The sequence below is a fragment of the Chiloscyllium plagiosum genome, unplaced genomic scaffold, assembly GCF_037043375.1.
Source record: "Chiloscyllium plagiosum isolate Xiang-an unplaced genomic scaffold, Cpla_swu_hap1 HiC_scaffold_12, whole genome shotgun sequence".
NCBI lineage: Eukaryota > Metazoa > Chordata > Chondrichthyes > Orectolobiformes > Hemiscylliidae > Chiloscyllium > Chiloscyllium plagiosum.
This window is the reverse complement of record NW_028270150.1, coordinates 39,140,793-39,168,150: the sequence shown is the minus strand read 5'-3', so window position 1 is coordinate 39,168,150 and position 27,358 is coordinate 39,140,793. Positions and strand designations below refer to the sequence as shown.

The window sequence follows — 27,358 nt, the reverse complement described above, 5'->3', positions numbered from 1 at the left end:
TTTTTTTTCTTGTTCTTACAATTCATTAATTCCCTGTTTAATGGGTGAAGATTTTTTGTTTGTCGAATATTGTACGCTGCTGGACCATTGATACAGTTTGATTCCTACTCATTAATTCGAAAATATCTGCACACAAATCAACAGCATGTTTTAACCATTTAGCCATCCCAGTTGAGGTTCAGCAGTTCCAAAAGGGGAAGATAAGGCACTCGATACTTAATAATGAAAAAGAATGCTTACTTTCAATCAGCCTTTCACAGCCAGATGTTCCTTCACTTTGAAGAGGGTTGTCCAGAGGAAAAGAAACTTGAAAGAGCTTTGGAACGAAAATAAATTACACACCGTGTGGATAACGTGAACATCCTGCAAAAGACCACGCCCCAAAATACACGAGAGCCAATCTTTCAACGAATCATTAAAGACGGGGTGACACTGGCAGAAACAGAGTCCATACATTGTGGTCTGTGTCTGTGCTGCCTAACTCGATAAATTCCAGAGCAGTTTCATAACCGGCCGGTGTCGTTCATTCAGAGTTGGATGTGTTCGGTGAAGTTTGCCTGTGTATGAGAATATCACCAGTGAGTTCATTTTAAAAGCCGCATGCAGTGACACCCCAATTCAGACCAACCTGAAGTGGCTGCTGTCATCCCGCGAAGTAGCCATTTGGCAACTCAGGAGTAAAACAACATCGGGATAGTTGAAACAGTCTCTAGGTTCTCCAGAATATTAGTAGTCTCCACGGGTCTCTCCATCTTTGTCTCCACCATTGAGGTTCCGCAGCGCCCGAAAATGGGGAGTTTACCACCTGCTTAGTCTGACATTGTTTACACTTTCTACTGTGATCCAGCCCCTTGTTTTTAGTGCGACCAGCCAGGGCAAACATCCTATCTGCCTACAGGCTGTCATGACCTCTGAGCTTGAGGAAGGGCAACTAGGGACAGCAATGCCCAAGGCCCACCAATTAATTAAAGTGAATTTTAAAAATAAGTTTCTGTGAGATCACTGTAATTCTGTAATTCTTTGAAACTCCAGAGATTGCAGGACCAGTTACCTCAACCACTACTTATAAAAACAATCAAATCATCTCAGAGGGTTGGTCTGGTGAATCTCCCTTGCACTCCTGCATTGGGAAGTATATCCTCAATATTTCAGGTGCAGAGCCACCAAGGCTAATTTCAGCAAGTCATATTTCCTTCTGCATTCTTGCAATGAGCCCAACAGACTTTCAAATTGTTTACTGCACTGTAAGCTAGCTTTTACTGACTTTTGAAGAAGGGCACTCAAGTTCATTTGGGATGCCAGCACTTGCCAACCCGTCAACTGTGAAGAAATCCTTCCTGTTTCTACCAGAATGGCTAACTTCAGGCTACGTTTTAGCCCAATTACATCAAAGTTGAAGTCTGCTTGAAGCCTCCTTACATCCTCCACAAAATTTACAATCCCAGTTAGATTTGTGTTACCAGCAACTTTGGAAATATTACATTTGCTCTCCAGGTACATTCCCACACACACACAACATTATGGATTGCTTGTTGCAGACTGAAATCTGTCTCTTTTTGTTTCTGGGAGCAGTCATACTGCAAAGGGACTTATATGCAAACTAACTGCACCTGCTGAGTAATGTTTGCCAAAATCAGTTTGCCTACAGTTTCATTGAGTGCTGACTAGGTTAAAACAATACGGGGGCAGGATCTTTGAATTGAAGCTGTGGGCGAGATGTCAGAAGTAGGCATCAAACATATAGCCGGACAATGTGCTTCCTGTATTGATAAAGGAACAGGTTTCTGCAGGTGGCACCATTTTTGTCCCACTGGCCGCAATGTCTGCAAAACAAGTAAAAAATAAAACTTATAGTTTGAGTTGGTGCAATGATTGCTGGCCATCTGCATCTCTCTCTCTCCCCCTCCCCCCACCCCCATCTCTGTCTGTCTCTGTCTCTCTGTCTCTCTCTGTTCCCCTCCTATCCCCACCCCCCACCCCGTCTCTGTCTCTGTCTCTCTTTCTCTCTCTACTTTGCTATCGAGTTTCTGGCCATCTCCCACATGTGACTGCAGACCCACAGTAATGGTGTTGACTCTAAACTGCGCCTTTGGGCAATTAGGAATGGGTAATAAAGGCTGGACACCCACATCCCATGAATAAACACAAAAGAATACACTTGGTGGTGTGGTACAGGGTTGGGACGGGGTCTGGTTTTCACTAGGATTGCTAACAGTACAGAACATTCTTCCTAAAGGGTGCATAAACCATTTGGAACTGTAAAGCTGCTGAAGAAGTATGACGTTTATCAAGGACTGTCAAAAAGTGTCAAAACTTGTCAATGTCTGTCAAGAATTTCAGAGTTGCATAGCATGGAATAAAGAACATCAGGGCCATGGTGAATGGGGTAGGACACAGGACATTATGGGCATTTGTGGATACATGGGAGATGGGTGGAAGGGTATAGGATAGTATAAGGGATAGTATGAAGGGCCTAGGAGATGGATAGAAGACATTAGGTAGAATGGGCGAACATGGATGGGACATGGATGGGACTGTATGGATGTTAAGCAAAGTGAATGAATTACATTTTATTCTTTTATTTTCATTTTCAGATGTATTGCTAGGAGCAGCAAGTCAGGCTTTCCTCGCAGCTCAACATGAATAGCAAATAGCCTTCTCAGCCTTTCCTGGGTTACAGCCCAACCTCTCTTCTGGCCTGCCCCTCCTGGCTGAAATTGGGAACTGCAGGTGACCATTTATAAAGGTCAGTCGAATGGAATACATTGTATTAAGTAGCCACCCTCTACGTCTGACGTCGAATTTTATCTGTTTTGGTCTTCTTGCCTATTCTGCAAAGTTATAAATTTACTGTAATTTATTGCAGTCATTCTCAATATTGACTATGTGATCAATGTTGATGTCATTCACAAATTTAGAAATTTAGGAAGGTCCCAAAAATGAATATAAATTGTGAGCAACAATGATCTTCTACCACTCTGAATAACTACCTTTTACTCTCTGATTTTGTGCAATCTACCTTCTATACGTTCCCTGACTCCACATGTTCTGATTTTATTTATTGGTCTGTTAAGGGGTACTTTAGCAAAGTGTTTTTTTATGTATGTATGTTTGCATTTCCTCTTATGTAATGTATGACTAATTATTCATTACATATTTCTTTTCTCTAGATGCGCTGCTATTGCCCCTTTTAGTCAGGATTCCATTGTTTTCCTAACAGCAGTGGTAAGCTGAATGATTTATAATTCCTGTGTATGCTTTGTCCCCTTTCCTAAATATAGGAATCATATTAACTATTTAACATTATGATAATGGAAGATCATTGGTGAAGCAGCTGAAGATGGTTAGGCCTTGGACATCACCTCAAGAGACTCCTGCAGAGATGTCCTGAGCTTAAGATAATTGGGCTGCAACAACCACAACAATCTTTCTTTCTGCTAGGGTATGACTTTAACCAGAGGTGTGTTTTTCTACTGATTCCACTAACCTCTGTTTTAGTAGGGCTCCTTGATTCCACCCTCGGTCAAGTACAACCTGGATGTCAAGGGCAGTCACTCTCACCTCCACAATTCAAGGCTATAATGAGAACTGGAAGGAAGCAACTGACAGAACCCAAATAAGTGAGTAAGCTGAGTAAGTGTCTCTTAATAGCAAGGTCATGACACCTTCTACAATTTCACTGATGATTAAATTTGGTTTACCCTGCTTTTACTGGCAATACCTAGTCAATATTCTCACATTGTTGACTAGATGCTAGTGTTACATCTGTACGGACACAACTTGCTGGAGGATGTGATTAGAATGCAAAACTTTAATAAAACAGCCAAAATGTTGTGGGCACTTATTGCAATTTCCACTGTCTTCAATCATTATTTGATATTCAATGGAATGAACTAAATAGGCTGAACACTGGTATCTTGATGATGCAAATCTTAGGAGGCAGCCAAAATAGAGCATCCATTTGGACCTTCTAACTGAAGGTGATTGCAAATTATTTGGCCGTATCTATTGCACTGATGTGCTGAACTGCCCCATCATTGAAGGGGGGAATATTTGTGGACTTTTCTCCTCCAGTCAATGCTTTATTGGCCCACTATTATTCATGACTGGATGTAGCAAGATTACAGTGATCAGATTAATGGTCCATTGGCTGTGAAATTGGCAAGTTCTGTCTGTCTTTCTCAGCTGCAGTTTTCCTGAGTTTGCACTGCACACCCTCTTGCCATATGTTACCAATGGTAATTGGACTAACTAATAATCCTGAATGGATGGTCATTCCAGTCAAATCATTTTCATCAATTTTGCATCCAATACAGGCAAACATTGAAAATCCTTCACCCCTGATGACTATTCATCTTAAAGTATGACAATACATTCACTTTTGTTGACCTTATTTGAACAGGCCAATAATTATCATTTGATGGATAAGTTAGCACTGAATTAGTACATCCTTTCACACACGGCTCCATATACATGAGTGATAAAATACAATTTCAATCTCGATTCAATTTTAATTAATGCAGTCCAAAATGAATGTAAACTGAGTTTTTTTAGTGTAGAAATTTTTGTCTTCCTTTCACTTATTCTGATTAAGATAAGCAAAAAAAAATCTTTTTATACTGTTTTCTTTGACTACACCTGTTTATGGCTGCTGAGTTACATTTGTAATGAAAGAAATGCATGTAGCCAATTTGTTCACAACAATCTCCTACACTGTGCAGATAATTTGTTTTTATTATGCTAATTGAGGGGTAAATATTTGCTGTCAACTGTCCCACAACTGACACATTTCTTTCTTAGATGTATTCTCAAGGCCAGTATTGGCAGAAGTGGTTGGCTGCACCTTCTTCACAAATAAGTCATGGAATTCAGGAGGGCCTTGTTACCTAGGCACATTAATCAATAAGGGAATTAGGGGATGGGGGAAGAAGACAGAACTAAAAGTAGAATGGTGGATTTTCAAATAGGCCATGATCTCATTGAATAGCAGGCCAGACTTGATGGGTTGAATGGTCTTCTACTGCACTTATGTCTTATGGCCTTATTGAATAATGTTCAGCACCTCAGCTACTGAAGCCTTCAGTGTTCAAATGCAGCAAGACCTGGACAAGCTTCAAGGTCATGCTAACGAGTAGCAAGCAATGCACAAGTGACAGACAAGAACAATTTCCAGCAAGACATTGCTCAACTATTATCCCCTTGACATTCAATGATATTACCATCACTGTTGAGACTACCAACATCCTGGGAGTTAACATTGACCAGACACTGAACTGGACTAGCCATATAGATACTGGGGTTTTCTGTGGTAAGTAACTCACCTCCTGACTCCTCAAACCCTATTCATCATCTACAAGACACAAGTCATGATTGCAATCTAATGCTCTTGACTTGCCTAAATGGGTCTACTCAAGAAGCTTGACATTATTCAGAATGAAGCAACCTACTTGATTGACGTCCCATCTGACACCTTCAACATTCATTCACTCCACCACCAACACACATTGGCAGTAATGTGCACATCTACAAGATGCAAAGCAACAACTCACCTGTCCTCTTAGACTGGAGCTTCCAAAGTCCATTATTGCTACCATCTAGAAGAAGAATGGCAGCAGATGTATAGGAACACCACAACCTATAACTTCCTCTTTTAATCATATGCTGTCCTGACTTGGAATTATATTCCCTTCAATGTGGCTGGATCATAGTCCTGGAATGTTCTATCTAATAGAGTTGCAGATGTGCACAAATTACATAGAATGTAGTAGTTCAAGAAGGTAGCTCACCCAAGTAATGACCAAGGACAGTCATAGTTAAGCAAAAAAGGCTGACCTAGCCAGCAAAGCCCAAGTCCAATGAATTAATGGATGTTTTAAAAAACCTATGTCTTCTTTTTCTTTATTCTTTCATGGGATTTGGGCATCATGGGAAAGGTCAGTGCCCATATTGAATTGCCCTTGAACTAAGTAGCCTCTTCTGAGGGCAAAAATCTTCTAGGAGAAAGTGAGGACTGCAGATGCTGGAGATCAGAGCTGAAAATGTGTTGCTGGAAAAGCGCAGCAGGTCAGGCAGCATCCAAGGAGCAGGAGAATCGACGTTTCGGGCATGAGCCCTTCTTCAGGAATGAGGAGAGTGTGCCAAGCAGGCTAAGATAAAAGGTAGGGAGATTTTATCTTAGCCTTCTTGGCACACTCTCCTCATTCCTGAAGAAGGGCTCATGCCCGAAACGTCGATTCTCCTGCTCCTTGGATGCTGCCTGACCTGCTGCGCTTTTCCAGCAACACATTCTCTTCTGAGGGCAGTAAAGAATTAACCACATTGTCATGGATTTCACATGAAGCCTGGCTATAATCCAAAAAACGTAGGAGAGATGCTTGTACTGTGCCACTGAAGGGTCTGCTGAAATGCTTTTTTGAGTTGGGCCATTGAGATCTTTGAATACATGCAACTCAGTTTAACTGTACATTAAATCATACATTTGGCAGTGCTTCAGTAGGAGACAACAAACCTTTGTCAAATGTGGATATCTATTTTGATTACAGTAGGGAATATAGTTTAGAAATTCCTATAATTGGATAAGCAAGCTGTATAAGATCAGGTGATTAGTAGGCTTTGTGTGTGAAAGACAGCAGATGTTTCCTTTCCAGACACTACAGCATCAGTTTCTTCTTATCGGTGTCACATGATTAGAATCATCATCTACATTTTCTATGTTATACATAGCTGTGGTTGACCTTACTTGGCATGATCTCACCAGTGACTGACAAACTCAGACATTCTGAGGAAGGGTCACTTGACCTGAAACGATAACTCTGATTTCTCTCCACAGGTGTTGCCAGACCTGCTGAGCTTTTCCAGTGATTTCTGTTTTTGTTACAGACAAACTAAATGTTTTCTCGGGAAAGTTAGATTAGTGCTTACTGGAGATCAGTATTTGCTGATTACACTCTGTCCTTATTCATTTACAGAAATGAGAAACAAGATAAAAGTTTCCTCAATTGTCTCCTTCCCCTATTGTGCCTTTTAATTTTAAGATGCAGTTTTCAGAATCTGTGAGTAATTCCAATAAGAGGTACATAGGCTACTGTAGAAAATTATCAGAAACCTAATTAAAACAACATATTAAAGATATAAAGCATTGAATTTTTTGGCTAAATGTCAGTTTTGTCGAGTTTCACACAGCTGAATGAGTTTTTTCCCCACATCTTGACAAACATCTTTCATTAACCATCTATTCCTGCACATATAGCACAGGTCTCATTAAATCCCAGCCCCATTCTACCACTCATCATTCTTGGAACAACTCACCACTCACAGGATGTCCCCTGATAGTCGCCATCCCTGGCACCCATGCCACTTTAAAAGGTTGCTGTGCCCCCAGACAAGTGTTGGCATTCCAGCATCGCTCTTCTCTGGTAATGTAATGGCACAGCTGCATTACTCACGGCACATAACTGACACTCCCTCATGCAACTATATTCTTGCACCCAAGTTGCTGTTTAGCCACTAGGCCACAAAGGGTACCTGTCTGCAACCACATCCCATCCATCGCCTAGCTACTGCTACACAGCTCCCTGTGCTCACTCTAAGCCCACATCTTATCATTGTCTAGTATGGGAACATCACAAACAGTCAGTTCTGCTCTGACGCAGTAGTTCTGTTCTCATGCAATCCCGTGTTATAAAAAATCATTTAACAGTAGCACCATTTACACCCTTTAAAACTTTGCGCTTTAGAAAGTGTCCCAAATTCATCAATTGTGTTATAGCGCATTCGTGTTAATGAAACATGCGTTATAGCAGAACTGCCTGCATAGGAAAGCATTTGGACAATTCCAAAGATGAGCTTTTGTTTGCAATCATCAAAAGCAAACACAAACAAAATGAATAGAGGCTGCAGGTTGTCCTTACAGTGCATCGTGAACAATGACTATACAATAGTATGTCTGGTTGCTGCACCCAGCTTTCAATCACTGGAAGTGTGTGTCAATCCGATCTAAATAACTTATGGCATCCGATGCAGCTGAGCTCTGTCACCAACAAAGAGAGCCTCCTGTGACTTAATATCCGCCTCCATCTCCATGAAAGACCTCTCCCCATTCTCCTGGTTCCTCAGCATCTATCATATGACCTCATTACCTGTGCCAGTTGTTCACAGTACAGCATGCCAGGATGATGAAGCACACTTTCAAAGAACTTACTGGAGGACCTCCCTCCTCCCACACCAAACCAAGCAGCAGAACCATATCTTCAGGAGCCATAAGGTCATCAGAAAGTTGGCCATTCAGGTCCTTGAGCCTGCTCCACCATTCAATTAGATCATGGCTGATGCGAAAATCCTCACATCCACTTCCTTGCCCTTTCCTCACAACCCTTTATTCCCCGACTGATCTAGAATCAATCTATCTCAGCCTTATGTATACACAAGGGCCTTGCCTCTGTCGTTTTCTCTGGTAAAGAGTTAAAACCTTCTGAGACAAGAAATTCCTCCTCATCTCAGTCAAACATCGGCACCCCTTTATTCTGAGACTGTGCCCCCATGATCCTGCATTCTCCCATGAGAGGAAGCATCCTCTCAGAATTTACCCTGTCAAGTCCATTGAGAATCCTATATGTTTCAATGAAGTCACCTCTCATTCTTCTAAACACCAGTGAATATAGTGCTAACTGTTTAGCCAATGCTCATTAAACAATCCCACCATCCCAGGGATCATCCAAGTGAACCCTCTCTCCACTGCCTCCAATGAAATGATAGACAGGATAGATAAAAACAAACTATTTCTACTGCTTGAAGATTCCAGAATCGGGGTATAATTTAAAAATTAGGGGTCAGGACTTTCAGGAGAGATAAACAAAGTTGCTAGAAAAACTCAGCAGGTCTGACAGCATCTGTGATGAGAAATCATATTTCACGTTCTGAGTCCAGTGATCCTTCCTCAGAACTATTTCTGGTTTTGTTTCTGATCTACAGCATCTGCGGTTCTGCTTTTCTTTCAGGAGAGATGTTCGAACACATTTCTACACACAAAGACTAGAGGAGGTTTGGATCTCTCTTCCTCAGACAGCAGGTGATGCTAATTCAATTGTTCCAGCTGATCTGAGACAGACAAGTTCTTATTAAGCAAAAGTATCAAGGGATATGGGCCCAAGGCAGGCATTTGTAGTTCGGCCAGTCTTGATCTTATTGAATGATGGAACAGGTTTCAAAGACTGAATGGTCTACTACTGTTCTTATATCTCAAAAATGCCAGGTATCGTAGGCATTGGACTAAGTGCAGTTAAATGAGATGAATATGGTTTGGTGTTAGACAGCATAGGGCAGCACAGTGGCACAGTGGTTAGCACTGCTGCCTCACAGCGCCAGAGACCTGGGTTCAATTCCCTCCTCAGGTGACTGACTGTGTGGAGTTTGCACATTCTCCCTGTGTCTGCGTGGGTTTCCTCTGGGTGCTCCAGTTTCCTCCCACAGTCCAAAAATGTGCGGGTTAGGTGAATTGGCCATGCTAAATTGCCTGTAGTGTTAGGTGAAGGGGTAAATGTAGGGGAATGGGTCTGGGTGGGTTGCACTTCGGTGGGTTGTTTGGCCGAAGGGCCTGTTTCCACACTGTAAGTAATCTAATCTAATAGATTTAGGCTGAAGGGATTGTTTCTATGCTCTATGACTCTAGTGAGGCTTCTCTGAATGTTCCTAAACAAGGGGACCCTTTTCTAAATAAGACTTCCCTGCACTTATACTCCAACCCCATTTAAATTCCATCAGCTGCTGTGGTGAACTTTGAACTCAGATCTTTACAAAGCGCAAGTGGTAGGAGACTCAATAGGTAGATGGATTGACAGGAGATTTTTGTGGTCAGGAACGGGACTCCCGGAAGGTATGTTGCCTTCTCAATTTCCCTCTGACTATTTGGAGATCTATAATACAATCCCAATAAGGTGATCATCCCTTTTTCATTTCTCAGTTCAACTCAAATAACTTCTCTGGATGTATTTCCGGGAATACCCATCCTCAGTAAAGCTGTAATGCTACCTTATCAAAAATGGCACGCTGCTTCCTCGCTTTCTGTCCTTCCTGTAGCTTTGGATCCTGGAATATTAAGCTGCCAGTCCTGTCCATCCCTGAGCCATGTTTCTATAATTGCTATGATATCCCAGTCCCATGTTCCTAACAATGCCCTGAGTTCATCTGTCTTCCCTGTTAGGCCTCTTGCATTGAAATAAAAACAGTTTAATTTACCAGTCCTACTTTGTTCTCTGCTTTGTCCCTGCCTGCTCTGACTGTTTGATTCGCTTCTTTTCTCAACTCTCCCAGTCTCAGATTGATCTCTTTCCTCACTATCTCCTTATCTCCCTGGGTCCCATCGCCCCCTCCCCCCATCCTTACTAGTTTAAATCCTCCTGGGCAGCTCTTGCAAATCTCCCTGCCAGTATATTAGTTCCCTTCCAATTTAGGTGCAATCCATCCTTCTTGTACAGGTCACTTCTACCCCAAAAGAGATTCCAATGATCCAAAAATGTGAATCCTTCTCCCATACACCAGCTCTTCAGCCATGCATCCATCCACTCTATCCTCCTATTACTACTCTCAAGGGCCTCCTTTTTAAATTCCTGACTAACTCTCTGTATTCTCCCTTCAGAATCTCATCCTTTTCCGTTCCTATGTCGTTGGTTCCAAGTGTACAATGACCTCCTGCTGGCCCCTCTCCCCTTGAGAACATTCTGCACCCTCTCTGAGACATCCTTGATCCTGGCATCAGGGAAGCAACACACCATTCTGATTCTTTGCTGCTGGCCACAGAAACGTCTGTTTGTGCTTCGGGCTTGAGAGTCCCCTAACACAATCAATTTCTTGGAACCCAACGTACCCCTCATTGCATTAGAGCCAGTCTCAATACCAGAAACTTAGTTGTTCGTAACAGAGGAAGGATGTTTTGATCATGGAGGATATGAATCAAAGGTTTCCCAGACTGATTCCTGGATTAGTAGGCCTGATGTATGAAGAGAAACTGGATCATTTAGAATTGTTTTCATTGGAGATTAGAAGAATGAAGGGAATCTCATAGAAGGGACTAGACAGGGTAAATTCAGGAAGATGACCAGGGGAGTCCACAACTGGGGTCACACTTTAAGGATATAGAGTAAATCATTTAGGACTGAGATGAAGAGAAATATCTTCATCCAGAGAGTGGGGAGCCTGTGGAATTCTCTGTCGCAGAAAGCAGCTGAGGCCAAAACATTGAACATCTTCAAGAAGGAGTTAGATATAGTTCTTAGGGCTAAAGGGTTCGTAGGGTATGGGGAGAAAGCAGGAACATGGGACTGAGTTGGAAGATGAGCCATGATCATATTGAGTAACGGAACAGGCTCAAAGGGCTGAATGGCCTACTTCTGCTCCTATTTTCAATGTTTCTCTGTGCCAATGTTCCTGTCTATCTGCTGCCTTTGTTCTTCTACATGCAGGCAATAGCCTAGTGTTATCATCGCTAGACAATTCATCCAAAAACTCAGCAAATGTTCTGGGGTCTCTGACTCAAATTTTGCCATGGCAGATGGTGGAATTTGAATTCAATATTAAGAATTAAGAATCTACTGATGACCATGAAACCCTTGTCAATTTTTGGGAAAAACTTAGCTGGTTCATTAATGCCCTTCATGGAAATAAAGCAGCCATCCTCACCTGGTCTAGTTTACATGTGACTCCAGACCCACAGCAATGTGGCTGACTCTCAACTGTCCAATGAAATGGCCATACAAACCCAATCAGTTCAAGGGCAGCGAGGGCAGGGCAATAAATGCTTGCTAGACAGCGACAGCCAAATCCCAGGAAGGTGGACTGTCTGGATATTTCCTGATGTGAGTTTGGAAAGTGCTGTTGAAAAATCCTTGGTGAGTTTCTGCAGTCCATCTTGCAGATAGTACACACTGCTGCTCCTGACGGTCTGTGTGGAGGGAGTGGATGCCTGTGGATGTGGTGCCAAACAAGCGGCTGCTTTGTCCTGGATGGTGTCAAGCTTCTTGAGTGTTGTTGGGGCTGCACTCATCCAGGCAAGTGGGGAGTATCCCATCACGCTCCTGACTTGTGCCTTGTGGATGGTGGACAAACTTTGGGGGGTGGGGTGGGGGGGCAGTCAGGAGATAAGTTAGTCACTGCAAGAATACAACAGTAGGATTGACACATGGTGCACTTTATTCATTCAATCTGCTGGTGTGTCAGATATTCAGGACTGTCCAAAGATGTTGACAGGTTTGCAAGGGGACACTTCGGTGGCTGTGCCTCAGTCCCCTGGGTCTTGAACTCTGGAATTCCCTCCCTAAACCTCTTGAGGTAAGATGCACCTCAAAACCAATCTCTTTGAGCACATTTTTGGTGGACTGTCTGGATATTTCCTGATGTGAGTTGATGTCACATTCTGGCTAACACTCCTTTGAAGCCTCTGAAGATTCACCTTAAAGGCGAATAGCTGATGTTAAAGACTGAAAGGAACAGTCCTCCAAAGAGGAAGGATTTTGGTTGAAACAAGGGGATTAATATCCAGGCTGGGTGGGAAGACAGCTGGAGTTAGTTTATCAAACGCTTTCCCATCCGTGCCATTGTGGAATGACAGAATTTAGGAGAAAGTGCGGACTGCAGACGCTGGAGATCAGAGTTGAGAGTGTGGTGCTGGAAAAGCACAGCAGGTCCTGATGAAGGGCTTATGCCCGAAACGTTGATTCTCCTTCTCCTTGGATGCTGCCTTAATAACAGAATTTATCAAATTAAAATGAACCACATGTTTTAATGTTGCATCATTTTGGCAGATGGGAAAAAAAGGTTTGATTCAGACACAACATTTCCTCCAGGGAGCCTGCACCAAACAGGAGATGGCAAACATCAAAGTATGATCTTCAACCAAATTTCCAATGATTGTCAAAGGAAGTCATTAAACAGAAAAATTGGCAATCAGCCGGATAAGAAAGTCTGATTTATTTTAGAGCACAATTTAAAGGGACAGACATTTGTACAGTTCTGTGTATAGTGTGAACCCCTCACCTCTGAAATAGGAGATTGAAACATTACTGCAGGACCTCAGCCATTGAGCCAGACTCGTATTGCTGCACTGTTGCAGGAGCAGCACTGTCAAAGGTGTCTGATGTCCTTCTGCCAAAGTTAAATTCGGATCCATTCAATTATAGACCCTCCCAGTGCCTCAATGTACGTAAATGTAGCACTGTCACAGTTGCTGCACTGTTGGAGGTGCTGCACTGTCATAAAAACCCACCTGCTTCAGTAATGTCCTCTTGGGACAGAAATCTGCCATCCTTCCCTGGTCTGGACTAGATGTGACTCCAGACCCTCAGCGTTTGACCCTTGATTACCCTGTGAGCAATCAGGGATGGGGACTAAATGCTGACCCAGCCTGTAACACATATATCCTGGAAACAAATTTTTAAAAACTGCCATTCCTGACCATTGTGACTATGTATTGTTGAGGACATAAATCTTGACTTTGATTTTGTTTCCTCTCTATTCTGGCATAAAGGGGAGCATGGTCCACGGTTTCGATCATCTATCAGTCACAGATGACCAATGGGAGCTTTCAATTAGCTTGTCCCAGATGCCTCAGGCAGTGACTTGTGAACACACACTAATTGAGTATTGATCACATTGCTGTTTGTGGGATCTTGGTGTGTACAGTGTGAATGTCGTTTCTCCCTCCACGACAATGGCTGCACTTCAGAAAAATAATGCGTCTTGTTGGCTGCCAAGAGTTTAAGAGAAACCCTGTTATGGTGAGGAGATCACAAGTTCAGGAGAGGAATGCTGTGGGCCAAGTGTTGGAAAGTAGGACAGGAATAGTCATAGAGTCATGCAGCAAGGAAAGAGACCCCTCAATCCAATCAGTCCACACTGAACCTAATCCCAAACTGAACTAGTGGGTCAGACAGCATCCATGGAGAGAGAGCAAGCCAACACCTCAAACTTACATGACTACCTACCAGAGCTGAAGCTGAAGTTCTGATGAAGAGTCATCCAAACACAAAACGCCAGTCTGCTCTCTCCCACAGATGCTGCCCAACTCACTGGGATCTCCAGCATTTGTTGTTTTCAGTACATATTCTAGCATCTGCAGGAATTTGCTTCCAAACTAAACTAGTCCCACCTACCTGCTCCTGGCCCATACCCCTCTAAACCTTTCCTATTCATTGACTTATCCAAATGTCTTTTAAACTTTATAATTTTATCTACATCCACCACTTCCACAGGAAGTTCATTCCACACATTCCACCACCCTCTGTGTAAAAACAAATGCCCCTCATGTCAATTTTAGATCTCTCTCCTCTCACCTTAAAAATGTGGCCCCTGGTCTTGAAATTCCCCCATCCTAGGGGGAAAAAAAACACAACTACCTGTACCTCTCATTATTTTGTAGACTTCTCTCAACTTCCCATGCTCCAGTGATCAGGGTTATTTTTGACTGGTGCAGTCTCAATGGGCTGAAGAGCCTGTTTCTGAGCTGCAGCCCTCCATGATTCCATGTCAATGACTAAATATTGGTAAAAGCAAAAATGTGAATTATCTGAGCTGTCACTAACTGTGAATTTCCAGAAATGATACTTCTCATTTACATTCTCAGTGTAAACAAAATCTACCCATCGAAGCTGATCCCCCATTCAACACGATCAAGTCTTTAACTTTCTCGCCCATTCCCCATCTCCCAAAATTCCCTGAGATATCATAAATCCATCAATCTCAGACTTAAATATTTTCAATGATGGATGCTCCACAATCCCCAGGAAGGGAGGGGCGGGGGGAGGTAGGGAAGGAGGAGAGAATTCCGAAGTGAAGAAATGTCCCCTTGTGTCAGTCCAAAATGATCAGCCCCTGATCCTGACACTGTGCCCTTGTGTTTGAGATTCCACACTTCTGGGGAAACTGCCTCCCAGCTTTCAGTCTCTCACTCCCTGCTTATTGAGACCATGCACTGAAAAGATGTGGATTCATCTCACTCAAGCTCATTTCTGCCTGCTCCAGGCAAACAGAGTCTGCACCCTAGGAGACAGGCTGGACATGGAGCCTTGCTGCAGGTGTGAGGGGGAGCAGAGCAGGGCTGAACCTTTCTGTGCCCCCACACTGAGCTATTTCAAGATGCCATGGAGGAGTTTTCTACTTGTAACTAGTCATTGTCTGTAAAGACCTAACCCCAATAATGGATCCTGAGCCCAGAATGGAATATCAGGATGTTTATGCCAGTTGGGAATGTTATCAGATGAGAACTTGTGGTGAACGTTTTGAAAGCTGTTTTCAAATAGTTTGAGATTACAGAACATTCTTACGTGAAGTGGTTTAAACGGACACTGTGTGCTGAACTGATTCACTGGACCAAGAATGCCAAATATTCAACATGAACCAACTAAACAAGCAACCAACATGGAACACTAGGACTGCTCCAGTGTGTCAGAGAATCCAAAAGAAATAGGACTTGCATTCATGCAGCACCAATCACAATCTCAGAATGTCTCAAAGTACTTTACATCCAATTAACTACTTTTCAAATTCACTCTTTGTAATATGGAAACCAATTTGCACACAGCAGTTCCCCCAAAACAGTAACAGAGATAAAACCAGTGCTGCACTTTCAGAAGGTCAGTTCTGAGGGAGTGCTGCACCGTGGAGGGTCAGCACTGAGGGAGTGCCACACCGCCGGAGGGTCAGTTCTGAGGAAGTGTTGGACTGTCAGACGGTCAGCACTGAGGGAGTGCAGCACTGTCAGAGGGTCAGCACTGAGGGAGTGCAGCACCATTGGAAGGTCAGCACTGAGGGAGTGCAGCACCATCGGAGGGTCAGAAATGAGGGAGTGCAGCACCATCGGAGGGTCAGCAATGAGGGAGTGCCACACTGCCGGAGGGTCAGTACCGAGGGATTGTTGCACCATTGGAGGGCCAGTATTGAGGGAGTGCTATTAATCTGAAGAGCTGTTGTCTCTTTCTGGCGGATGGAAATGATCACAATTGTCATCACGTCCTGGAATGGAATGTTCTAAGACAGTAAGACATAGAAGCATAAGTTAAGCTATTCAGCCCATCGAATTTGCCCTGCCAGTCAACCACGGCTGATAAGTTTCTCAACTTTATCCTCTCGCCCCCTCCCCACAACCCCTGATCCCCCTGACAATCAAGAACCTATCCATCCCTGTCCCAAACACACTCAATGACCAGGCCTCCACAGCCCTCCCTAGCAACGAACCCCACAGAGTCACCACTCTTTGGCTGAAGAAGTTTCTCTCCATCTCTGTAATGTTGTTCTTTATTTTAAAACGAATTGAGTATAAAGTAGGGAGATTTAGCTAAAGCTATACAAGACAGTAATCAAACCTTGCCTAGAATACTGTGAACAGTTCTGGTCTCCTCAACAAAGGGAAAAGAAAACTGGCATTGGAGGCTCTCCAGAGAATGTTCATTAGACTGATCCCACGTTTAGAGGGATTTTCTTCTGAAGAGAGCTTGCGCTCACTGGAGTTTAGGGGAATGAGCGATGACCTTATTGAGACCTACACGATTCTTAGGGGACTTGACAGTGTGGATGTGGACTGGTTGTTTCCCCTTGTGGGACAGACTAGGATGAAAGGGGATTATCTCAGAGTAAGGGGTTTGCACATTTATGACAGAGATGAGGAGGAATCTCTTCTCTCTGAGGAGAGTGAGTCTGTGGAATTCCCTACCACAGAGAGCTGCTGCGGCCAGGTCCCAAGTCCATTCAAGACTGAGACGGACAGATTCCTGACTAGCAAGAGAATCAAAGGCTACTGGGTCAAGGCAGGAAAGTGGGGCCAAGGATTATCTGACCAGCCATGACCTCATTGAATGACAGAGCAGACATGATTGGCCAAATGGTCTGGTTCTGCTCCTGTGTCTCATGGTCCTCTCTCCAGTCCTGGCCAATGATAAATACTCAATGAACACCATGAAGCCTGCCCGTTTACTCAGCGATATTTGTGGGATCTTTCTGTTCAAAAATTGCCTCATATTTCCCACAGTACAACAATGATTACACTTCAAAAATACACTGTCTGCCGTAAACTGCTTCAGGTACTCCTGCAGTTGTGATAAGTAATATGGAAGTTCACCGGTTATGGACTTGCTCAGGGTAATGTTTAACTTTCAGCACTGGCCCCATATTCCCCAGAATGTGTCACTCACCCTCCAACCTCCTCATCTTGACTCTGCTGCAGCCCCCCAACACTCCCCGACTGAGCTTACAGCCAGATGCTGTGAAATTGGCATTCTGTACGTTACTGCTACATCCCAAATGTCTGTAGGAGTGACGGTGCCCAAATCCAAACCTTCACCCAGTGAAACCCACACCTTAGGGATTCTGTGAATTCAGGATTTCTCGTTACTTGAAAAAAAATTGTTTGCTGAAGAAAAGAAACTTGAAGAGAGCCAGTTTGGCAGCAGCTGCCGATTTCATAATAGCGCTTCTGTCCCACTGTGACTCTTTGCCAAGATGCCCACACCCGTCATCATCAGCTTCGTCATCACTTTGCAAATAAATTGGCTCTTATAACTGTCCCTGAGCTCAGGGTTCCTTAGATACTCACTCTGGCTGATCTTGTGGGTGATTCTGCTCAGTCTCTGTGCTCTGGCAGCTGTCTGTGTTACAGGTGGGAACTCCTGTCTAACAATAACAAATCTCCTTCAAATCTCTCGAACCAAGTATTGGGTGGGGGGGCCGATTTCATAAAGAGAGAGAGAGACAGCTTAGCGTTGAAAACTAATTGTTCAGGACAAGAAAGTTTATCTTAAAGTTTGATGGAACATTGTTGCTTAATGTACAGATTGAGAGTTTCAACGCTGGGGTTACAAGTGTAGCCTGAGAATACAACCCTTCTCAAACTGGGTCTCACTCCCAACTCTGACTCAGATGGATGTGTATTTAAAACCTCATTCCTGTCTTAGAAGAACAAAGCACATTCTGACAAACAAACCCAGTACTGAGGGTGTGCCACACTGTTAGGAGATCAATGCTGAGGGAGTTCCACACCGTCAGAGGATCAGCACCAAGGGAATGCCACACTGTTGGAGGGGCAGTGCTGAGTGTTGGAAAGGTTATAAGAGATAGGATTTATAATCACCTCGAGAGGAATAAGTTGATTAGGGATAGTCAACATGGTTTTGTGAAGGGTAGGTCATGCCTCACAAACCTTATTGAGTTCTTTGAGATAGTGATCGAACAGGTGAATGAGGGTAAAGCAGTTGATGTGATGTATATGGATCTCAGTAAGGTGTTTGATAAGGTGCCCTATGGTGGGCTATTGCACAAAATACAAAGGCATGGGATTGAGGGTGATTTAGTTGTTTGGATCAGACATTGGCGAGCTGAAAGAAAACAGAGGGTGGTGGTTAATGGAAAATGTTTATCCTGGAGTTCAGTTATTAGTGGTGTACCAAAGGATCTGTTTTGGGGTCACGGCTGTTTGTTATTTCTATAAACGACATAGATAATATGGCTTAGTAAATATGCAGATGACATTAAGGTTGGTGGAGTTGTCAGCCAGGAGACAGGACAATCTGCTCTTGTTTTAATGGTGCTGCTAGGATTTGAATGAATGTCCTTTTAATCGATCAGGTTTCCAACATTGAACTCTCCTGTGATATGCACAGAGTTGCCCACATAGATTACATTCTCAAGTTTCTGAAGTGAGGTTTGAACCATCAAGTTTTGAATCTGAACTTTGAGTGAAATGACTCCTAATAAACTCACCTTTCCGGCTGCAAAGTCTATATGGGCAAAAAAAGTTGTTTGAACATTTTCTGCTCCTCTGCCATTACTTTGCCAAAGGGACTCTATGCCACAGAAACGCCACTTCTGAATGAAAAATGAATTTTCCATCTCACTTCCAAATATGAAATAGCCACAAAGTGGGAACAATTTGGAAGAATGTCTCAGCCCAATCCTCTCAAGTATTTCCTTATAACTGATCTGAAGATCAGCCTCCTGGTCCTTCTTTCCATTGTTTCCAACACTTCAATGTCTCATTTATTTAATACTGTAAAGTTTTATCCTGACTATCCACTGTTTTAACTCTACATTTCAACACCCTATTGGCTTTGTTGACTGTTGATCTACATTGGCAGAATTTATTGAGCATTAGATCTGTAGACAATAGACAATAGGTGCAAGAGTAGGCCATTCTGCCCTTCGAGCCAGCACCACCATTCAATATGATCATCCACAATCAGTATCCTGTTCTTGCCTTATCCCCATAACCCTTGATTCCACTATCCTTAAGATCTCTATCCAACTCTTTCTTGAAAGTATCCAGAGACTTTGCCTCCACAGTCTTCTGGGGCAGAGCATTCCATACACCCACCACTCTCTGGGTGAAGAAGTTTCTCCTCAACTCTGTTCTAAGTGGCCTACCCCTTATTTTTAAACTGTGTCCTCTGGTTCAGGACTCACCCATCAGCGGAAACATGCTTCCTGCCTCCAGAGTGTCCACTCCTTTAATAATCTTATATGTCTCAATCAGATTCCCTCTCAGCCTTCTAAACTCAAGGGTATACAAGCCCAGTCACTCCAATCTTTCAGCGTAAGATGGAGGATGGGAAAAATTTCTGGCTGTAAGAGCTGCTCCTTTTTTTGAGGTATTTATGTGTTGGAGGTGATTTCCTCGAATTCCAGGAGCAGCAATTACTGTTTTATATGCTGTTGCATTGTTTTGGAACTTTGGGAAAAAAAAGTCAAAAAACAACAGCAGTTTTAAAAGGGAGAAGAGCAGATAAAGGAAACACATGGTGAGGACAGTGCAGGAGAGAGAGAGAGAGAGAGACAGACAGACAGAGAGAGAACCTGCACAGTTACTGCCTTTGCTATTCTTGAATTCATGTGTCATTGGACATTGGAGTGCATCTGGGAAAATTAACAAAAAGTGAATTTCACAACTAATCTTGGAGGAACCGGTTTGGGCGAAATTCACAACATAAAACAACAATTAACTTATCTGATTCTAAGTCTGTCCAAGAGAAAGGCTGCAGTACTGAGTATAGTGGGTTCTTTCTTGATTATATGTTTTTGGAGATAAGTCTCTTGATTAAAATTAAAATATAAGCCATAGCTCTGAATTTAACCTGGGGCAGTGTTTGTAGAGGAATAAGACGTGTTATCTTCTGGGTCTGTAGATTGTGAAGGAGCAAAAATGGCCTTTGCAGTGATATGTACTTCTTGTCAGATGTGGGAATTTAAAGAGAGTTTAAGGGCGACTGTGGATTATATCTGCCATAAATGATGTTGGATGCGAATCTTATCAGATCGAGTGGATCGGTTGGAGAGACAGATGGAAGCGATGAGGAATTTGCAACAGCAACAGTATGTGATGGATGGCAGTTATAGGAAGGGGGGGGGAAGTCTCAGATACAGTCACATAGATGGGTTAACTCCAGGAAGTGTAAGAGAGATCGGCACCTAGTGCAGGAGTCTTTTGTGGATATACCCATTTCAAACAGGTATGCTGTTTTGGAAAATGTAGGGGGTGATGGATTCTCAGGGGAACATAGCACGAACAGCCAAGTTCCTGGTATTGAGACTGGCTCTAATGCAATGAGGGGTACGTCGGCTTCCAAGAGATCAATTGTATTAGGGGATTCTGTAGTCCGAGGTACAGACAGACGTTTCTGTGGCCAGCAGAGATAAAGCAGAATGGTGTGTAGTTTCCCTGGTAGATCAAGGATGTCTCAGAGAGGGTGCAGAATGTTCTCACAGGGGAGAGGGGCCAGCAAGAGGTCATTGTCCACATTGGAACAAATGATATAGGAAAGGAAAAGGTTGAGATTCTGAAGGGAGATTACAGATAGTTAGGCAAAAATTTAAAAGGGAGGTCCTCAAGGGTAGTAATATCTGGATTACTCCCGGTGCTACAAGTTAGTGAGGGCAGGAAAAGGAGTATAGAGCAGATGAATGCCTGGCTGAGGAGCTGGTGTATGGGAGAAGGATTCACATTTTTGAATCATTGGAATCTCTTTTGGGGTAGAAGTGACCTGTACAAGAAGGACGGATTGCACCTAAATTGGAAAGGGACTAATATACTGGCAGGGAAATTTACTAGAACTGCTTGGGAGGATTTAAACTATTAAGGTGGGGGGTGGAACCCAGAGAGATGTGGAGAAAGAGATCAATCTGAGACGGGTACAGTTGAGAACAGAAGTGAATCAAACAGTCAGGGCAGGCAAGGTAGAACTAATAAATTAAACTGCATTTATTTCAATGCAAGGGGCCTAACAGGGAAGGCAGATGAACTCAGGGCATGGTTAGGAACATGGGACTTGGATATCATAGCAATTACAGAAACATGGCTCAGGGATGGGCAGGACTGGCAGCTTAATGTTCCAGGATACAAATGCTACAGAAAGGATAGAAAGGGAGGCAAAAGAGGAGGGGGAGTGGCATTTTTGAGAAAAGATAGCATTATAGCTGTGCTGAGGGAGGATATTCCCAGAAATACATCCAGGGAAGTTATTTGGGTGGAACTGAGAAATAAGAAAGGGATGATCACCTTATTGGGATTGTATTGTAGACCCCCTAACAGTCAGAGGGAAATTGAGAAACAAACTTGCAAGGAGATCTCAGCTATCTGTAGGAATAATAGGGTAGTTATGGTTGGGGATTTTAACTTTCCAAACATCGACTGGGACTGCCATAGTGTTAAAGGTTTAGATGGAGAGGAATTTCTTAAGTGCGTACAAGACAATTTTCTGATTCAGTACGTGGATGTATCTACTAGAGAAAGTGCAAGTGACTATAATTCTATTCAATTTAAAATCGTGATGGAAAAGGATAGACCAGATCTAAAAGTTGAAGTTCTAAATTGGAGAAAGGCCAATTTTGATGGTATTACGCAAGAACTTTCGAAAGCTAATTGGAGGCAGATGTTCGCTGGTAAAGGGACGGCTGGAAAATGGGAAGCCTTCAGAAATGAGATAACAAGAATCCAGAGAAAGTATATTCCTGTCAGGGTGAAAGGGAAGGCTGGTAGGTATTGGGAATGCTGGATGACTAACGAAATTGAGGGTTTGGTTAAGAAAAAGAAGGACGCATATGTCAGGTATAGACAGGATAGATTGAGTGAATCCTTAGAAGCGTATAAAGGAAGTAGGAGTATACTTAAGAGGGAAATCAGGAGGGCAAAAAGGGGACATGAGATAGCTTTGGCAAATAGAATTAAGGAGAATCCAAAGGGTTTTTACAAATATATTAAGGACAAAAGGGTAACTAGGGAGAGACTAGGGCCCCTCAAAGATCAGCAAGGTGGCCTTTGTGTGGAGCCACAGAAAATGGGGGAGATACTAAATGAATATTTTGCATCAGTATTTCCTGTGGAAAAGGATATGGAAGATATAGACTAGGGAAATAGATGGTGACATCTTGCAAAATGTCCAGATTACAGAGAAGGAAGTGCTGGATGCCTTGAAACGGTTAAAGGTGGATAAATCCCCAGGACCTGATCAGGTGTACCTGAGAACTCTGTGGGAAGCTAGAGAAGTGATCGCTGGGCCTCTTGCTGAGATATTTGTATCATCGATAGTCACAGGTGAGGTGCTGGAAGACTGGAGGTTGGCAAATGTGGTGCCACTGTTTAAGAAGGGCGGTAAAGACAAGCCAGGAAACTATAGACCGGTGAGCCTGACCTCAGTGGTCGGCAAGGTGTTGGAGGGAATCCTGAGGGACAGGATGTACATGTATTTGGAAAGGCAAGGACTGATTCTGGATAGTCAACATGGTTTTGTGGGTGGGAAATCATGTCTCACAAACTTGAGTGAGTTTTTTGAGGAAGTAACAAAGAAGATTGATGAGGGCAGAGCAGTAGATGTGATCTATATGGACTTCAGTAAGGCGTTCGACAAGGTTCCCATTGGAGACTGATTAGCAAGGTTAGATCTCATGGAATAAAGGGAAAACTAGCCATTTGGATACAGAACTGGCTCAAAGGTAAAAGACAGAGACTGGAGGCCTGTGACCAGTGGAGAGTCACAAGGATCGGTGCTGGGTCCTCTACTTTTTGTCATTTACATAAATGATTTGGATGCAAGCATAAGAGGTACAGTTAGTAAGTTTGCAGATGACACCAAAATTGGAGGAGTAGTGGACAGTGAAGAGGGTTACCTCAGATTACAACATGATCTGGACCAGATGGGCCAATGGGCTGAGAAGTGACAGATGGAGTTTAATTCAGATAAATTCGAGGTGCTGCATTTTGGGAAAGCAAATCTTAGCAGGACTTATACACTTAATGGTAAGGTCCTAGGGAGTGTTGCTGAACAAAGAGACCTTGGAGTGCAGGTTCATAGCTCCTTGAAAGTGGAGTCGCAGGTAGATAGGATAGTGAAGAAGGTGTTTGGTATGCTTTCCTTTATTGGCCAGAGTATTGAGTACAGGAGTTGGGAGGTCATGTTGCGGCTGTACAGGACATTGGTTAGGCCACTGTTGGAATATTGCATGCATTTCTGGTCTCCTTCCTATCGGAAAGATGTTGTGAAACTTGAAAGGGTTCAGAAAAGATTTACAAGGATGTTGTCAGGGTTGGAGGATTTGAGCTATAGGGAGAGAATGAACAGGCTGGGGCTGTTTTCCCTGGAGTGTCGGAGGCTGAGGGGTGACCTTATAGAGGTTTACAAAATTATGAGGGGCATGGATAGGATAAATAGCCAATGTCTTTTCCCTAGGATCGGGGAGTCCAGAAGTAGAGGGCATAGGTTTAGGGTGAGAGGGGAAAGATATAAAATAGACCTAAGGAGCAACGTTTTCATGCAGAGGGTGGTACCTGTATGGAATGAGCTGCCAGAGGATGTGGTGGAGGCTGGTACAATTGCAACATTTAAGAGGCATTTGGATGGGTATATGAATAGGAAAGGTTTGGAGGGATATGGGTCGGGTGCTGGTCGGTGGGACTAGATTGGGTTGGGATATCTGGTTGGCATGGACAGGTTGGACCAATGGGTCTGTTTCCATGCTGTACATCTCTATGACTCTATGACTCTATGTAAGGTAGTCCCGCCATTCCGGGAATTGACCTTGTGAACCTACGCTGCACTCCCTCAATACCCAGAATGTCTCTCCTCAAATTTGGAGACCAAAACTGCGCACAATATTCCAGGCGCGGTCTCACCAGGGTACCGTACAGCTGCAGAAGGACCTCTTTACTAAGATCCTTTTGCATCTTTCAATCTCATCTGCAAAAAAAACACCTTTAATGAAGAATCTGAAACACCAATATTTCATTCCTATCTATATTACTTTGCAAATATCAGCATTAAATGGAATCTGCATTATTCTGCCCATGTATCTTGTGAGATAGGTGTAGCAGCCTCCAGGCTGCCTGAACACAGACAGATTGCTAACTTGGCAAAATTGAGAACTGCAGATGCTGGAAACCAGAGTTTAGATCAGAGTGGTGCTGGAAAAGCACAGCAGGTCAGGCAGCATCCGAGGAGCAGGAAAATCGACATTTCGGGCAAAAGCCCTTCATCATTGCTAACTTGGCCAAACAGCAAGGGCTGCTGAGTACATTGGCCAAGTAAAACTCTGAAATCACAAGACCTACCCACCAAAAATACTGCAAACACAGCAGCGGGTGATAATGGCATTAGCATAATGTAAAAGATAACAGTTATTTTGAGCAATGACTAAACAAAGGAGAGCCCAGATAGAAAGGCACTATGTCCTGCTCCACAAGAAACTAACAATAGCATGCATCCAAATGGTTGGCTCTTGTTTCAAACTATTAAGTGTATCCCACTGATTGGGCAGAACTATAGGAAGTTCCAGAAAACCATCTAAAAGTATAAATGATTTGGAGATCAATTTTTCAATGTATAATTTCAATTACATCACACTGCAAATTTTTGCTATAAATTCTGTGTTACGATCGAGCCCTCCACAACCACCTGATGAAGGAGCGTCGCTCCGAAAGCTAGTGTGCTTCCAATTAAACCTGTTGGACTATAACCTGGTGTTGTGTGATTTTTAAAAGTATAAAAACAGGGCTGACCTGCAGATGTCTCTCTTGGAACCTCTCTTGGAATTTACTGAGGCCTTCTGAGGGGAACAACATGGCAACAGGCAGTGACCAGCTGACTATCTGGGGATTAAAACAGCTTGGCAGAGACAGAAACAAAGCCAGAAAGTAATTGCATAAATCTACAATGACTCAAGTATTGTAATCTTAAGAGGACTAATTAGAGTAGATATGTGGTGGAGGCTGGTACAATTGCAACATTTAAGAGGCATTTGGATGGGTATATGAATAGGAAAGGTGTCGCTCCTTCATCAGGTGATAGTGCCTGATGAAGGAGCGATGCTCCGAAAGCTAGTGTGCTTCCAATTAAACCTGTTGGACTATAACCTGGTGTTATGTGATTTTTAACTTTGTACACCCCAGTCCAACACCAGCATCTCCAAATCTTAGCTGAGATTAGATCACTGTACGAAAGATTGGAAATCACTACTGATGAACTGGAACAGTTAAAACTTGTAGTCAAAGAGCAGGATACCAGAATACAGGAAGACCTGATCCGTACGGGACAGTTGCAGTCACATTTGTAAAGAGCCTATTTTAGTGAGAAGAGAGTCATTGAGGGCCAGGAGGCAGTCTCAGCATATATTGACCAGCTGGAAGAACAGCGTAGGGAGCCCCAGGCAATATACAGGTTATCCAAACCTGCAATGCAGAGCAATGCACCCTCGTCCCTGGTAGGGAGCTTTCAAAGTGCCAGAAAAAAAAATACAATCACAAGTGAATCAGGTCTCAGCCCAGAATAGAATAATGTGTGCCTTTGGTTTGTACCTCCGCAAGGAGATAACGAGAGGTCCCAGACTGACATGTCCACATCCAATCCATCTCCACCCCACAAGCAGGGACTCCAGCTGCCTTACTCCCAGGTAGCTGCACCTTCAACCCCCTCTGCTGACCCACAGCCGAAATCAGAGCCCTTGCACATAAGCCAGGTATGGACATCTTATAGCTTCCCCCCCCCCTCCAACTTAGAGGAATGAAAGAAGAGGCAGCAATACACCAAGGAATCCCAGACAGACTCCCCATTCATACAAGTCGCCTGCCCTCAGAAAAGGGGAACTCCAACAAATGAAGCTCAAATCCAATCTGTGCTGTAACTGTGGCCGAAGCAACCATTTCAATCAGGACTGTCGCATCCCTAAAATTCCAACCTAGCACTTGGGGGTTTGGATAAAGGGTCAGCATCCTGGGTGCCATACTGGCAGCAACAGCTGAAATGAAAGCAGGCTGTGGCTTATACATTGAGGATGACAGGGGAATCCCCATAGAGGAAATAGCTTTCAAGGTCCACAGCCGCGAGTGCACAAGCTGCCTTCCACACATGGGGCACATTTATTCCATTGCCCTTCTTAAAAAAATGGGATCCATTACGGGTGACAAGTGGACAATTAATAAAATGTTATGTATAACATGGTGTCAGATAATAGACAAAGGTATTCACAGAAATTACTCTTCGTCCTTTTCAGAAGGTCAAAGGAACTGCTGACCTTACAGAATGTTTATTGTGTATTATGTATTATTATAATGATGGTATCCAAAACTGTGGCATGGGCACAAGGGAAAATGATGTAACCAGGATACCCGTGGTATGACCCATCTGACATCGTAGTATTTCTAGATGGGACTGACTAGCAGTTAATAGATGAAAGGAAAGAGAAGTCCTGAATGATCTAGCCATACAGGGCCAGAGTGTCAACAGTCAATAGCCTTGATTTGGCTAATTTAGTAAATAAACTCAGATTCTTGGCTCAACAAGTCAAACGGGCCCTAGTAGGAGTGAACACACACAGTCAACAAGAGACCACAGAATAACTACAAAGAGTCAGGCTAGCCACCACCTAGTGACCGTACTAGAGGGGCACGCCAAGATGATTAATCGGATCATCCAGGGCAAAATCAGAGAGGATGGTGAGCAGCAAACTCGTACACTGTGCAGCATCTACTGATGTTTGAACAGCTGAGGGAGGGCCTCAGATAGGCTAACCAAGGGAAAGTCCCAGCTTGGCTCAGTAATGCATGTAGGATGACTTGATGAACAGCTCGAACACGTGTTGCAGGAGAAAACCCACACCAACATATCTAGCTCTCAGTTGTGGCAGCTTACCAAGGTGTGGTATAATGACAACTGCAAGGACACTCTTGGTGAGGCACAGGGCTTGGTGCTAGAGATTCCAACTGTCCCCAGTGACGAGATTTGGTAGAGGACCTTTGAAGTCGAAAATATTGGAATTATAAAAACGGTATTTGGAAGGGCTATCATGACACCCTCCCATATGCTGTGGAGAGACAGGGTCAATTGACAGGGACCACTTACAC

The 27,358-nt window shown here is 43.4% G+C and overlaps 1 protein-coding gene across 1 annotated transcript in view; it reads right to left on the bottom strand.

Annotated features, from left to right (window-relative positions):
• LOC122555564 (NXPE family member 3-like) overlaps window positions 1-27,358 on the bottom strand; it is a 142,675-nt gene that overhangs the window by 72,574 nt on the left and 42,743 nt on the right. Inside the window, exon 2 of the mRNA XM_043701591.2 lies at window positions 241-557. The gene's annotated coding sequence lies outside the window, so the exon portion shown is untranslated. The remainder of the gene's footprint in view (window positions 1-240; window positions 558-27,358) is intronic.